General features: G+C 40.0%; 1 protein-coding gene across 2 annotated transcripts in view; it reads right to left on the bottom strand.

Annotated features, from left to right (window-relative positions):
• FRMD6 (FERM domain containing 6) overlaps positions 1-17,000 on the bottom strand; it is a 240,944-nt gene that overhangs the window by 90,738 nt on the left and 133,206 nt on the right. For both annotated transcript variants that reach the window (XM_043556141.1, XM_043556142.1), the window contains exon 4: positions 12,463-12,535. The gene's annotated coding sequence lies outside the window, so the exon portion shown is untranslated. The remainder of the gene's footprint in view (positions 1-12,462; positions 12,536-17,000) is intronic.

The raw sequence follows: 17,000 nt of genomic DNA, 5'->3' as shown, positions 1-17,000 counted from the left end.
CACCCCTCTGCATTCATCTGCAACTCCACTTTTTCCTTTCAAGTTTCCAGTGACTTCATTTGAGCCACACCACTACATAAAGGAGAGAGGTGGACAGTTCAGGGGAACATTTGAGGAGCCAACTGGCAGTCCCTAGAATCACCTCTGCCTTTAGTCTCCATGATTTTAGCATTGCTAGAGCCAGGTTGTAAAATCTAGCATGCGACATGAGCCTCCTAGGTCAGCTGTGGCTCCCAGAACAGTGGCTGTCAACCCTGAGCCTCCAGGAGGAATTCAAACAATGCAGAACCACCCACAGCTGGAGGCTCCCAGTCTGAATGAGGTGGTAGAGACCAAATTACTGCTCCCACTGGCACTGAGGCTTGGGCACCATGCTATCCTGTCTCATTCGACTCATTATCCATGGAAAGAACTTGGCAAATTTTTTATTTCTTAAATCAAAGATTTCCCTACTACTCTTCTCAACTTGGAGAACTCTTGAAGAAAATGTCCTTGAGTTTCAAGAAAAGCCACCCATCAAATTTTTTGGGGGATTTAGGGAGAGATGACTTAAATTGGGATGATTTTTAAAAACTGTTTTAGGGTGGGGCACCTGGGTGGCTTACTCGGTTAAGCATCTGACTTTGGTTCGGGTCATAATCTCATGGTTTGGGAGTTTGAGCCTCGCATCGGGCTCTGTGCTGACAGCTCGGGGCCTGGAGTCTGCTTCAGATTCTGGGTCTCCCTCTCTTTCTGCCCCTCCCCTGCTCATGCTGTCTCTGTTTCTCAAAAACAAAGAAGCATTTAAAAAAAAATTAAAAACTGTTTTAGGTGGAGGGTGCCTGGGTGGCTCAGTTGACTGAGCTTCCGACTTTTGATTTGCGCTCAGGTCCCAATCTCACGGGCTGTGAATTCTATCTCCACATCAGTTTCTGCACTGACAGCGTGGAACCTGCTTGCGATTCTCCCTGACCTTCTCTCTCTGCCCCTCCCCTGCTCATGTGTGCATGTGCTCGAGCTCTCTCAAATACATAAACATTAAAAAAAAAAAAACTTTTAGGTGGGTAAAGGGATGGGTAAAACAGGTGATGGGGATTAAAGCGTGCACTTGCTGTGATGAGCCCTGGGTGATGTATGGAAGTCCTGGATCACTATGTTGTACATATGAAACTGATATTACACTGTATGTGAACTAACTGCAATTTAAATAACAACTTAAAAAAGAAAAACCGTTTTAGATGGATTTATGGATGACATTAATGAAGATATAAACATATCAGTTTGTATTATGAATTTCACCGTTATCCTCACCTTTCAAAATTGCTCTGTTTGCAAGTCCTCCTTCAAAACAAAATCTCTTTAGCTTTGTGACCTGTTATGCTAATTACCAGAGAAAAAATATTTTTCTTGTTCTCCATCCCCTGTACATTTGTTTTTATTTCTTTGAGTACAGTTAACGCACAATGTTATGTTCGTCTCAGGGGTACAACTCAGGGATTTGACAAGTTTATATATTATACTAATGTTCACCACAAGTGTATGTACCATCTTTCCATTATATCACTATGACAGTATCATTGACTGTATTCCTTAGGCTTTGCCTTTTATTTTCGTGACTTATTCACGAACTGGAAGCCTGCATCTCCCTCTCCCCTTCACCCATTTTGCCCAACTCTCCAGCCCCTTCTCTCCCTCTGGCAACCATCAGTTCTCTGTATTTATAGGTTTGGTTCTGCTTTTTGTTTATTCATTTATTTGGGGGTTTTTTTGTTTGTTTGTTTTGTTTTGTTTTCGATTCCAAATATGAGTGGAATCATATGATGTTTGCCTTTCTCAGTCGGACTTATTTCACTTAGCATAATACCCTCTAGGTTTGTTTTTAGATACATCAAGCGTTGCAATTGTGTGCGGGCAGGATAAAATGTTGTTGCTAATTGTACTGGTCTGGGGTGCTGATAACATGCCATTTGCTTTATGTCAGTTTTTCCCTCCAGCAACTATTTCTAGCCAATGGTATCATTTTTATGTGTAGTGCTTCCAAAAATTAAAAATAAAAATTTGCAAAAGTATGTTCCTAAAGTTAGGGAATTACACATATATTTAACATCATTCATTTGCATACTAAATGGGGACACATCAATTATAGAGTAAAATTAGTTTTTAAAGATTTTTCACTTAATGGTTGCTATATAAAATGCTTATTCTTCTCCTTAAATAGGAAGCACATCCATACAAGTAAAGTCCCCTGCCAGTTATCTTAAAGAAAAACAAAACTTTATTTTTTTAATGTAAAAGACACCTGCTATTCCATGTAAAATGTGTAATGCAGGTGAGAAGATGGTTCAGAACGAAGCTGGCCTTTTCTTCCCTATGTTGCTTCTGTCTTGCCTTGGTCAGCCCCCTGGGTGGGGGAAGTCTCTCCTACCCCTCTGGGCCTCCCTCTCTGGGTGCAGAATCAGGACAGAAGAACAGCTACTCCATGGCCTTTGGGAAATGATCACCGTACCTTGTAATAATGACAGTCCTTTTGGAGGTCACCTCCCACATCATGGCCTTTTTCCTCTAGATTTGATCTTCAAATTGGACTTCACATATAAAAAAGTGGCATTTGAACAGCATTTCGCAGTTTTTAAACCACAAAGCATCTCATTTGCCTCTTGGCAACAGTACAGGGACTTGAGGACCATCTTCAACACAGGTCAGCATTTCACAAGGCTGCTTCTCCATAGCTGCCCGGAATGGGCCAACAGCACATAGCCACACAGGGAAATGGTCAACTATAGGCAAATATGACAAATTGACTAAAGCAATTCAATTAGCTGTGGAGAGGCCTAGGACTGCAGGGTAGGGGTGGGCGAGCAACGACTCGCCCCCCTCCCCCCCCCCCCCCCCCCCCCCCGCTGCCTTCCTCGTTTATTCTGCAGATGTGAGCATAAACAGGTCAGAATGAAGAGACAGGTACACAGCAAACGTTTTACTGTGTTCTTTAGTAGGGAAAACAATGTTTTCCCAGATAAAGGATATTTGGAAAAGACCAGTTGTAGCTGCTTTATTGGGTGGTTACTACATGTCAGGCGCTCTCCTAAGTGCTTTTGTTTTGTTTTGTTTTCATTTAATTCTTATGCCTCCCACAAGCCTGTGAAGTAGGTAGCATTATTTTTTTTTTTCTTTTTGTAATCACTTTAAAAAGATGAGGTAACTGGGTCATGGAGAAGTCCCTTGTCCTAAGAGCTATTTTCCCCCAGCTTTATTGAGATATAATTGACATATAACATTGATGATTTGATATACACATAAATAGCAAAATGATTACCACAATAAGATTAGTTAACACATCTATCCTTATCTAAATTCTAAATCCAGGATTCAAACCCAAACAATCTGACTACAGAGAATATGTTCTTAACAGCTGGATATGCTGCCTTCTGACAAAATTTACTTCAAATATTAAAAGAAATGAGAGCATGTTAAACGGTTTCCTAAATATACTCGTTTAAAACATGAAAAACAAAGAGCCTTTACTTATATGTGAAAGTTTTTTCTGGCCAGTACCTGGGCTCATATAATTCAGAACGGTGCTGAGTCTGTGCACAGGGCTATGCCAGCCTCTGTCTACTTAATATTGGAAAAGATAGGAAGCTTAACACAAGGCATTGGTCAACGCAAGGCACTGGTCAGTAGCCTCTGGGAGAAGAATAATTAAAAAAAAAAAAAGAATTTTAGAGCTGGAAGGAAACCTAGATAATTTAATCTCACCTTTTCATTTTATAACTGAGCAAGCTAAAGCTCAGATTAAGTGGCTTTACCCAGGGTATGAACAGCTAAATAGTAGCAAAGCCAGGATTCCAACCCAGGCTTTCTGTCTGCATTCTCTGTTACTCTAAGGTGCCTCCAAATTTGTGAGAGAGAATTTTCCATTTCCTTTTCAAATGTTTTAAGAAACGTCAAAAGCTAATATCCATGTATTTAAGTAAATTTATCTGAATTTATTTTTGCCTCTATTATATACAATGGTAAATGGAAATGTATTTGGATTTCCCAAGGGTACTTGAATTTCATGAGTTTTACATTTCCTACAAAGGGGCCAGGCTCAGCAATTTAATTTTCATGGGCTAAGAGCTCTGATTAAAGCCTTTACCTTGACAAATAATTGGTTTTGAGAATAGGGGATAGAGCTAATTCAGAGATATGATAAGCATTCATTCATTTACTCAGACATGTATTACATGCCTATTATGTTTTAGGCACTGTGCTAGGTATAGCTCATACAAATATAATTATGACATAGTTCTTTCCCTTTAGGTATATGTTTTCACTTTGTTTCCTATTAGCAAAGGATCTGATATATTCTTGATGTTCTCAAATGAGGCTGATGTCTCCCAAGGTGTATGAAGAGTATTAATTGTGGTATACACCACGATCATTACCATGATTTTTGATGGTGAGAGACAAGCATTTAAAAAAAAATTTTTTTTTTCAACGTTTATTTATTTTTGGGACAGAGAGAGACAGAGCATGAACGGGGGAGGGGCAGAGAGAGAGGGAGACACAGAATCGGAAACAGGCTCCAGGCTCTGAGCCATCAGCCCAGAGCCCAACGCGCGACTCGAACCCATGGACCGCGAGATCGTGACCTGGCTGAAGTCGGCCGCTTAACCGACTGCGCCACCCAGGCGCCCCGAGACAAGCATTTTCAAAAACTAGTTATATGTTCATTTCAATGTATTTTAGAAAAACCAAAACAGCTCAAAACCCATATTTAATAGATGTTATGGCTTAGGACATGGCCAATTATGCTCACAATCCATTTTATTTTATTTTATTTTATTTTAAAAAAAAATTTTTTTTAACATTTATTTATTTTTGAGATAGAGAGAGAGAGACAGAGCATGAACGGGGGAGGAGCAGAGAGAGAGGGAGACACAGAACCGGAAGCAGGCTCCAGGCTCTGAGCCATCAGCCCAGAGCCCGACGCGGGGCTCGAACTCACGGACCGTGAGATCATGACCTGAGCTGAAGTCGGATGCTCAACCGACTGACCCACCCAGGCGCCCCTCACAATCCATTTTATACAGACCATATGAACTATGGGTATGAAGCTCAGGCATGTTCCGTAAACCCTCTTCCATAACATTTCCAAAGTATGACAATACGGATTTTTTAAAGTTTATTTATTTATTTTGAGAGAGAGAGAGTGCACATGAGTGCCTGAGCATGCACGCAAGCAGGTGAAGGGGCAGAGAGAGGGAGAGAGAGAAACCCAAACAGGCTCCGTGCTGACATGGGGCTCAATCTCACCAACCGTGAGATCATGACCTGAGACTAAATTAAGAATCAGACACTTAACTGACTAAGGCACCCAGGCACCCTGACCATATGGATTTTTGAAAGTACAGATGATATGGAGGCACCTGGGTGGCTTAGTCAGTTAAGTGTCTGACTTTGGCTCAGGTCATGAACTCAAGACTCGTGAGTTCGAGCCCCGCCTCAGGCTCTGTGCTGACATCTCAGAGCCTGGAGCCTGCTTCTGATTCTTTGTGTGTGTCTCTCTCTCTGCCCCTCCCCTGCTCATGCTCTGTCTCTCCTTCAAAAATAAATAAAAAATATTTTTTTTAAAGTGCAGATGATATGGATTAATAGCATAGATTCTGCATGTACTGAATTTCTGTGTTCATCACTGCATTTTTTTAAGAAGATGTATCAAATTGTGACTTCTGAAGTTGACTCATTTAATATGTGAAGTATAATATGTAACTTTATTAGGTTAATTATGCATAATGCCATTCTCTAAGCAACTTAGTTTTAGCTACACATATTAGAATTGATTAGTTATTATTATTTATATTGTTTGCTTTTATATGTTTGACTTATGAAATATAACATTACTTTTGATTATAATTTTATGGTTACCTTATAATTATGACAAGTTATTCACTTTTTCATTCTTAATTCAACTATGTGTTTGCATTACAAACAGTAAACATCAAAACTACTTAGTAAAAAAGCCACATTACACTTACTTGTTTAATGAGATGGTTGAGCTTTTAGTTAGCATCTGTAGCTTTAACCTGCATATCTGCGCAACAGGCTTTTTGCTATATTAAAACTCTCTCACACACCTACATCACTGCTTTGTAAGCTCTTAAAAAACAACATACCAGGCCATGAATGACTAGGCGAGGTGTAAAGGCTATAGCATTCCAGAGGAAGCTAGCATCTCAGCCTTCATCACTAAAAACCGCTGATAGTAGGATTGTTAAAAAGAGCGAGTGACAGAGAAGAAACAACAGAGGACTCTTAGGACCAGTCTCCAGAGAGTCTGATTTCATAGATTGGGGCTGACTGATTATTCTGCATTAAAAAAAAACCAAAACTCATAGGGGTGCCTGGGTGGCTCAGTCGGTTAAGCGTCCGACTTCAGCTCAGGTCACGATCTCGCGGTCTGTGAGTTCGAGCCCCGCGTCGGGCTCTGGGCTGATGGCTCAGAGCCTGGAGCCTGCTTCCCATTCTGTGTCTCCCTCTCTCTCTGCCCCTCCCCTGTTCATGCTCTGTCTCTCTCTGTCTCAAAAATAAATAAACGTTAAAAAAGAAATTAAAAAAAAACTCATCAACACCAAAATATTCAAGCCTACAGAAAAATATTGTATAAAATCCTCACCTGTCCCATTACTCAGATTGAAGTTATTAATATTTTGCCAAATTTGCTTCATCTATTTTTTAAAGGATTTTACAGCAAATCCTTAGCATCCTAACATTTCATACAAAACACTTGAGTATGCATCCTTAAAAACTGGCATTTTGCTCATAACCAGATACCATTATCATACCTAACAAAAATAATAATTCCTTAGCCTTCAAGCTTTCTATGTATCCCCAAAATGTCTTCTTATAGTTGGTCTGTTGAAATCCAGATCTAAATAAGTGCCATGCATTGCATTTCATTATTATATGAGTTAGGGTTTTTTTTAAGTTTATTTATTTATTTTGAGAGAGAGAGAGAGAGAAAGAGAAAGTGCTTGTGTAAGTGGGGGAGGGGCAGAGAGAGGGAGAGAGAGAGATATTTCCAAGCGGGCTCCACATTGTTAGTGCGGGGCTTGACGTCATGAACTGCGAGATCATGACCTAAGCCAAAGTCAGATACCTAACCAACTTTGCCACCCAGGCACCCCTAGTTTGTTTTTTCAATGAAAAATTCCCGTTTCACATGAAACTACCATTAAGCAGCGCTCAGTCAGGTTGGCCCTTTAGGCTTTTACAAGAAAATTCAGATTTAGAAAGGTCATAGATTTCATTTCTCCTTTAACATATTTCTACGCTCTGTGGGTTTACCAGTCAGGGTCCTTTTTTGGGCGATATGAGATGGAATGTGGGTGAAATGGAAAGAGGTTCCCGCGTGTGTGAACTTTGAATAGACAAGAAATGGTACTCCTAAAGCAATTGCAAATTTCCTGTCTTTCCCCAAAATGTTTTACAAAATGTTCCCGTGATTAAGTTTTTCTTCTCAGCGTATAAACTTGAGGAATCACCATGTTGTACACTTGAAAGTAATATAACATTGTGTGTCAACTACACTTAAAAAAAAGGTTTTCTTTTCAATTCAAGCAGTTCAGGAAATACTCTGTGCAACATGCCCCTCTTGGAGGCTCATGATGTACATTTAACATATTAAAGGCTCTTTGGTATTACACAAACTTTACTCTGTGTTTCCCAAACTTATCTGATTATGGAGTCGGGTCTCTTTTCCCCACAGATCCCCTATTAACATCTTTTGGAACACAGTTTGAGAAGTGCACTGATCTTTGCTACAATTATTACTGCTTTGATTAGGTACACCAATAACCATCTGTTCTGGCAGAGCACTTTAATAATCACATTTGTTAGTTTTCCTCTCACTCTTAGTTTTAATCCCACTGAAAGATAAGTGCTATTAAGTACATGATATGAGCCCAGTAACAAAATGCTGCCAGTTAGGATGTAACTTAAAGCCTTAAAATTTGAAGAACTTAATTGGTAAAAATTAAAATAATCCCCAATTACCTGTGTTGGCTGTCGGTAGAGAAAAAGTAATTTCAGAATGTATCACTCATATTCTCATCTCCCATCCCCTGTCCCTTTTACCACATTTCTAACCCTTGCCTGAACAACCTCTAATTTGGTGCTCTAAGGAATAGAAGAACTTCAGGAAATAGTGACATTTCCGTTGAAACTAGGCATCATAGGGGTACTGGGTGGCTTGGTCAGTTAAGCATCCGACTTCGGCTCAGGTCATGATCTCACGGTCTGTGAGTTCGAGCCCCGCGTCAGGCTCTGTGCTGACAGCTCAGAGCCTGGAGCCTGTTTCCGATTCTGTGTCTCCCTCTCTCTCTGCCACTCCCCTGTTCATGCTCTGTCTCTCTCTGTCTCAAAAATAAATAAACGTTAAAAAAAAATTAAAAAAAAAAAGAAACTAGGCATCATAAAGATGAGTTCTCATTTTTTCTTTCATGGTAATCACATAAACATATATGAAAAACAAATGAAGTAAGAAACACATAAATCAAATATTCCTAAAGACAAAGATTAAGGAGGCCACCACTCTGAAAGCTGTAAATGTATGTTTTTGTCGTCTTGAGAGAGAGAGAGTTCCTCCAAGCGCCCTGTAGCATCTTCTAACTGCTCCTCTCCATCTATACACTGCTGTGACCGCCACCATGCAGGGATGCCAGGTGGTGGTGGGTGGCAATGACATCAGTAAAGATTCCACTCACCCGAGGGAAGCAGAACTATTACTCAAAAAATGTACCAGTTTAATTCTGGAACTTCTTAGTTCCTCACTCTGGGTGGTAAAAATGTCTCTGTGGATTTTCGCTGCACTATCTGGGCAAGTACTTGGGATGAACAATCTTTTCTCAGCTGGGGGAAAAATCAAAATGCCTATTCAATAAACTAGAACACCATTTCTCCCCATTCCTCCTGAAGCTGTGAGATTGATTCCTCCTTCCCAAGGTTTGAGCTTTGTGTGTGTGTGTGTGTGTGTGTGTGTGTGTGTATGGCATCCAACTACAGAAATAAGGCCTGGACCACAAGATAATTATTGGCTGTACAATGTAGTTATAATAATTGACCACTGTAAATCTCATTGTTATATTTTCTCATTAGTTAGCATTTACATTAACTTTTCCCCCTGCTCATCAGAATTTTCATCCTTTGTTTTTTTCCTCTCAGTTGGCACAGTGAAATAAGATTGGATTCCAACTAGGTGACCTGGGCTTAAAACCCAGCTTCACTTACTAAGTGTGTGTCCTTATGCTATTTACCTAACCTCTCTTCACCTGTGAAATGGTGATTGTAAAATTACCTCAAGGATTATGAGAATTTCACCATGTGAAAAATATGAAAATACTCATCTCATATCCAGTATGTGGGCAATTGGCAGATGTTGAGCTCTTTGCTTTCTTTTCTTTTCCTCTGCTTGCATTATTTATCACTCGATCCCATCATTTCAGGAAGAAAATCAAGAATACATGACTTCCCTGAATGTGTGGGATTTTCTTTGACATGATACCAGGATATAGCACCATGAAAGGCTTATCCTAAAGGGATCTGCTTCAATTTGTCGGAGCAGATGAGAATCTATTGGAGAAGCAGCTGTCCAGGTAGCTGGAGGAAGAATACAGGTGAGCACGGAGCCTCTACTCCTGCCCACATCAAGCACTAGGTATTTGCTTTTGTTTTTAACTTATTCTAATTGACCAAAACAAGTAATGGAAACTAAGCATTCCTTTTCTTCTTGTATAGACATCAAAGGGCCTGTTTCAAGTAGTAAGGAGACTCTGGTCCATGAGGAATGTTTGTGATCCTACTGTATGAGCATAATTGAAGTGACTGACAACAGCAAGTGTTGACAAGGATGTGGAGAAACCGGAATCCTCTTATGTTGCTCACAGGTGGGTAAAATATATTTTTCAGTTTGAAAAATAATTTGGTGGTTTCTTAAGAAGTTAAACCTACCACCTCACCCAGCAATTTTGTTCTTAGGAATCTACCCCAGAGAAATGAAAACAAATATCCACACAAAGGCATGTATGTGACTGTTCATAGCAGCATTATTTATAGTAGCAAAATACTAGAAACAATCCAAATGTCTATCATTTGGTACATGGATGGTGGAATAGTATTCAGCAGTAAAAAGGAACAAACGACTGCAACAAGTATAAAATTCAAAAACATTATGTTAAGTGAAAGAAGTCAGATGCAAAAGACCTACTGGATGATTCCATTTAAATGTCTAGAAAAGGCAAATCTATAGAGACAGAGAAGATATTGGTAGTCACCTGGGGTCAGGTGTAGAAATAGGGATTAACTGAAAACAGAGATAAAAGATTTTGGAGAGATGTTGGAAATGTCCTCAAAGTGGATTGTGGTGATGATTAAATAACTCTAAGTTTATTAAAAAGTCACGAAATTATAGGTGCACCTAAAATAGATTTTATAATATGTCAATTATACCTCAATAAAGTTGTTTAAAAAAATTTATCATTATGCAGTTAATGAGATGATCTCCACATCAACAGTAACAGTCAGAGATTGTAGAGGATATCATCATCAGGCTGTATTCTTGGAAACAGTCCCACATCTGTCTTTAAGCTCAAATATTGGGGCGCCTGGGTGGCTCCGTTGGTTATGCAGCCGACTTCACCTCAGGTCATGATCCCATGGTTCATGGGCCCCGCATGGGGCTCTGTGCTGACAGCTTGGAGCCTGGAGCCTGCTTCAGAGTCTGGTCTCCTCTCTCTGCCCCTCCCCTGCTCACACACATACACACACACACACTCTCTCTCTCTCTCTCTCTCTCTCTCTCTCAAAAACAAATAAAATATTAAAAAAATTTTTAAGCTCAAATATTATTATTTCATGACTTTGATTATAAACAACTCCAAAGCTCCAACTTTCCAACTGGGTAAGGAATGGGGTGGTGAGCAAGGGGAGAAGCAGGATTGGGTGATGGTAGCCACAGGAGAGAGATGAGCATTCCAGAGCTACTTCTGTTTATCAATAGCAGGAATGGAGACAGTAGGATGCCTGTATGGTCTGGTCTTTTGAGGACCTGGACCCAAGATAGCCATCTCACCATTTTTCATCTTGCCCAGAAGTTTCTCTTTGCCTCACCTCTCCCTCACTCTCCCTTTTTCTTGATTTCCAACCTCCTTGGGCTGTGCTTTGCTATCTGTTAGTCCTTCAGTCATCTGTGCACCAGGGTGTCCTATCTGACTAGACCTTCTGAAGTATCTTAACCCTTACATGTAATAGTTTAAACCAAGGAAAACCCTATGCTTCAATCATTATTTTCCTTATACTAATGAAACTCATAAAACCTCTTTCTAGGTCTCATTCACAAACTTATACCTGAGAAGCTAAGGTTATTAATTCGCAACTTACATTGTGGAAGAAAGTGAATGTGGATGAGAATCTCAAAGAATAGTGAAGCTTGACTATTTTGGAACTTGATAATTTAATAATTCTCCTGTTCACTTCATTCAGCCCCAGTATTTCAGAGTAAAATTATCAAGAGAGAGGAAGCACTGTTTTCATGCAGATAAATGTGATATACTCCTAATACTGATGGTTGCCACTCTACAGTCATATCAAGAATAATCAGAAATGTATGAGTTAACTAAACCATAATTTGGCATATGGTGCTTATTTAAAGTAAAAGCCTATTTAAAATCTACTTTTAAAAAATTGAAAGGGGCGCCTGGGTGGCGCAGTCGGTTAAGCGTCCGACTTCAGCCAGGTCACGATCTCGCGGTCCGGGAGTTCGAGCCCCGCGTCGGGCTCTGGGCTGATGGCTCAGAGCCTGGAGCCTGTTTCCGATTCTGTGTCTCCCTCTCTCTCTGCCCCTCACCCGTTCATGCTCTGTCTCTCTCTGTCCCAAAAATAAATAAACGTTGAAAAAAAAATTAAAAAAAAAAATTGAAAATACCCTCCCAAACCTGTACCTGCCAGGTGAATAATTCAGATATTGAATCATATGGGCTTCTTTTCTATAAGAAGCTTATAGTATTTTACAAATAATAGCTAACAGTAACTGATCTATTCCGATGTCCCAGGCACCTTATTTAATCTTACGAGTAGGAGCAATAGTTACTCACATTTTTTACAAATGAGAAAAGTAACACAGAGGTTTTCTGTTCAAAGTGACAGTTGATAAGTAACATAACCAGGATTCAAGTCCAGGTCTTTCTGACTCCGAAGCCAGTGTCTTCAGTCACTACACGGTACATCTAAACAGACCTCCTGATAATATCTTGCAAAAACTGTCACCCTCATTTTTAAAAAAATGGAAAAGCCACAGGGGACATGGCATATGACCCACTCAAGAATAGCCAATAAGTTGGTTCTCTGTACATTTCTGTCCTGGGCTCCTCTTCAGCACTTTATAAATTGTTCACAAGGTTATAAGACTCTCTTGAACAGGACTCTCTTCTTTTATAGGGTACTTACCTGAGCTCTAGCTATAGGCTTCAGACAGCCAGAACAATTCAGACTCTTCATTTTCTGGAAATCACTGGAGTGGCTGAAAATAAAAGGACCATTTGTATTTAGCTTACCAGGTCATCAGAGCCAATTAAGGAGCAGTTTTGTTCACTTTACATTTAATGCAAAGATTTTGGCATCACTTCCACTGAGGAAGAGACATGAGATGATGGATCAGTGACATTATCATGTGGTGGATATATGCATGTATTTTAAGGAACTAAAACTCATCCTTTTACTTAAGGCACGTCATTATATATCAAATCCCTTTAAAATCTCTCTTCGGTATGTTTCAGAATTATTTATCTTCTTAATCTGACATCAGGCAAGAGTAGCAGAGGAGAAATCCTGAGAATGGAATGAATGATTTACAGAGGAATATGATTTAAAATCTTTCATTGTGGAGATGTGACTGCTGCTATATTAACTGTGCAAAACAACCCAGTCCCCAGATTAATAATGATAAGAGGTTGCACGGGCAAGCCTGGCAACTTCAATCTTTCCCATTTTCCCTCTAGAGTTCTCTGATCGTGAGTGCAAGTGATGGCACTCAATGATTTTTATTTTCCCTAAGTAAAAGAAATCTCAAAACTCTTTAATCTGTTTGGTAAATTAACAGAAAATAGGATCATTATTTCCAGGTCTCGGTTTCATAACCAATAATAACTCCAATTTATTGAGAACCTACTATATAGGTTCTATATAGTATATATAGAACTATAGCGCCTATATAGAAGTTCTATATAGTTCCAATTTATTGAGCGCCTATATAGAAGGCGCTGTACATGGAATTTCACATTTCTTATTTCTAATCCTGATAACTAGGCAAGTTAAGTCTTCTTATTCCTATTGACAGGGGAAAAAACCCAAATACCTGAGGACAAGGGAGATTAAAAAATTCTGTCTGACTCAGAACTCATGTGCTTTCCATCATGCTATCTTGCTCTTCACCAAATCTGGGAGTATCATCAAGGATTCGATTTTTTTTTTTTTTGGCCACTTAAACAAACACTGTCAGTTGCCTACTTCATGCCTAAATAAACCTAGGATATGACAACCCCTCCCTCCAAATAAGACATGAACCTTGTTCATCAGGAGCTCCTAATTCAGTAAAGAGAAAAGAACAGAATTCAGTTATAAAAAGAATGACTTAGACAGTATATGCTAAGGGAATATAGAGAGGGGCAGTTATGAGCTGATGAGAATGGGTATAACTTCCTCAAATGAAGCCAGGCCTAGGTGGGCCTCACAGAAAGCACGGTTTGGATAGCAGAGAAGAGAGACAAGAACATTCTACCAAGACCTGGAAGTAAGAATGGGCATGTTGCATTGAAGAACAGTGAGGACACACACCTGTGATGGGTCAGTGTGGTGGGGTTTCTGCTGGGGAGCAAAAAGATTTGAATGTTACAGTGACATATCCTATGGCAGCCTGTGACACTAAGGAGATTCCATTCCAGTCAGGGTCCAGGGAATAGTTACTCAGGTACTGCTTCCTGTCTTGGGTAAAAATCTGTCTATTTTTTTTTTTTTTTTTGCCAGCATATAAGAAGAAGAAAAGAAAAGAAAGGGAAAAAAAGAAAGGAAAGGGAAGGGAAGGGAATGGAACGGAACGGAACGCAACGGAAGAAGTCAGGGGAATCCCAGAAGGGTCATAGGACAAATGTAGGGTTAGAAATGAGAATTTCTGGGTTTTGTTTTCAGTTTCAGTCATTTATTCTCTGAAAACGCAACAGCAGAAATTATTAAAGCTCTTCTGAATTAGTTTCAGCTAAATGGGAAAAATATATAATCATCTCCCCCTCCACACACACAAATTCATCCCATTCTAAATATGCGGATTGTTGGAAGTAAGACACCAAGTGTTCAAATTACTGATCCGGGTAATGAAAGTACTCCCAAACTACTCTGTTTCATTCCCTTCAGCACACACAATGCTGGCGACAGGGTGAGTGGCAAATGATGTTTTAAAACTATAACAATGTTGGGAATTTTTAGTATAACAGGAGAGATGGTATTAACACTCTTTATAGTTTTCAAGTACAGTTGCTAGATATAGTGTAATTTTTTTTTTACTGTCATTATAGTTTTCCTGCTACCTGGACAACTTGAAAAATCTCCAATGTGTTTAATTATAGTTTTGATCGAGCAAGATGGGGGGTGAGCAATTATTTTAGTGAGTTTTATGAAGGCAAGTTAGCATTCCAGACAAATGTTCCCAAGCTCCCTCAGCTCTAATTTGGATTTAAAAAATTCATTTTACTAACTTGCTGAGCTTAAAAGATTGGTGCTGATGTTTAGCTGTCTCAGCGCTGCAGTTTAGAAGGGCAAGTAAAGAACACCACTCTGGGCCCCTAAGGCTGGACTGAAGCAGATCTAGACAGTGCCCATGTCCCTGGCTAAGCAGAGCCTAGCAGAGCCATTTTATGAAAGACAGAGCAGTAGGGGATGCCTGGGTGGCTCAGTCGGTTAAGCGTCCGACTTCAGCTCAGGTCATGATCTCACGGATCTCACAGTTCATGAGTTTGAGCTGCACATTGGGCTCTGTGCTGACAGCTCAGAGTCTGGAGCTTGCTTCAGATTCTGTGTCTCCCTCTCTTCTGTCTCTCCCCCACTTGTACTCTGTCTCTCTGTGTCTCCCAAAAATAAATAAATGTTAAAAAAATTTTTTTTAAAGATGGAGCAATGGAATAGACATATATATTCCACAATGGGATAACACAATCATATACACTCATCCTACAAATTCATCTTGCTTTTAGGAAGGCAGCAATATATATTTTTTAAGTTTATTTATTTATTTTTGAGGGGGAGAGGCAGAGAGAGAGAGAGGGAGAGAGAGCAGGCTCCTCATTGTCAGTGCAGAGCCTGATGAAGGGCCCGAATTCATGAACCATGAGATCATGACCTGAGCTAAAATCAGGAGTTAGACACTTAACTGATTGAGCCATCCAGGCACCTGTAGGAAGGCAGCACTAATACGGGCAGGAATGAAGGCGGTAAGGGAAAGTTTCAGAAATTGGAGATTCTAACTTACCCTTGATAGATCAAAGGTCTGGGAGGTCCTTGAAATTTTTTATCCCAACTGGTGAATAGTATTGTCCATATGGTGTTCCCAATAGGGGCTACTGTTTCTAAGTTGGGAAACACCGGAGTAAGGTTCATAGGAAATTCTTTTAATCTATTTCCGGAACCACTAAACCACAGTTCTTGCATTATAAGTGCTCTCTAATGCCATCTTGCTTTCATTCACTTGTTCATTTATTCAACATTTATTGGATGTCTACTGCAACTACAGTAAATGCAGTGTTTACTGAGATTGCTCATGGTCTAGTCAATAAAACTTGATGATACGGTATAGAGAAATATATGATTGTGAACTAGGTGTTAATGGTGACGGGAGGAAGACAGCAACGGTGAAGTCTTCCAGGAAACTGTGATAGCCGGGAAAACTCTGAAGGACAACGAGGAGTACAGTCCAGGTGGAGAAGAGGTAAAGCGGCTTTCTAATAGGAGAAAAGCATGTCCAGAGGGATGAGAAAATGTGCATGACCTTCACAAAAATAGGAAAGGTGACAGAGCTGGGTGACAGAGAGGGCTGAGTGATTGTCAGGATTTAGCTCTGAGTCATCAGCTGTACTCTGGTTTATACAATATAATGAATTTTGACTGTTTGGACCTGTGGAATTCAGGAGCCCATTTTATGGATAGGAAACATGATGGCAGACTGGTTCAGAATGCATAGCTCTTTGAGGCATAGATTCTCCAGTGTACCCAGGTGGTAACGAAACAAGAGCACCTCATTTCATTTCTTTTTTTTTTTTATTTATGTTTTTAATGTTTATTTATTTTTTTAGAGAAACAGAGCATGAGCTGGGGAGGGGCAGAGAAAGAAGGGAGACACAGAATCCGAAGCAGGCTCCAGGCTCTGAGCTGTCAGCACAGAAACCGATGAGGGGCTTGAACTGACAAACCGCAAGGTCATGACCTGAGCCAAAGTTGGACGCTCAACCGACTGAGCCACCCAGGTGCCCCTGATTTCTTGAAGTATGAAAAGGAATTCTGCCAAGATCATTTTTGTGTTGTTCTCTTTGAACAATCACCTATACCTTTCTCACGGTCCATAGAGCAAAGGTATTTTAACACGTGTGTAGAGGGCAGCTGATTTTCAGATCTGACCTATTTTTTTTGAGGAGCAAAATTTGATCTCCTATTTCTTGAGGTATTAAATCATTTTCATCACACATCCAAGAGAACTGAAGAGCTTATGAAAAATGGCAAAGCCAGAAAATGAGTCAGTGCAGACAAAGAATTAGATTGAAGGTCTCCTAAGGCTTGGTCCGGATGAATCTTCAGGGTATTGTGAGTAGGAGCAAATACACTAGAACCTGAGCAGAGTATGTATGTGTTGGGGGTTGGGCAGCAGTAGAAGCGGGGTCAAGGACTGACTCAGAGTAAAGTTCTCAGGCAGGAAATAGCCCTATCAGTGAATAATATAAAAGGAC

The sequence above is a fragment of the Prionailurus bengalensis genome, chromosome B3 (genome assembly GCF_016509475.1).
Source record: "Prionailurus bengalensis isolate Pbe53 chromosome B3, Fcat_Pben_1.1_paternal_pri, whole genome shotgun sequence".
NCBI classification, from domain to species: Eukaryota; Metazoa; Chordata; class Mammalia; order Carnivora; family Felidae; genus Prionailurus; species Prionailurus bengalensis.
This window is presented reverse-complemented; position numbering and strand designations above follow the sequence as displayed.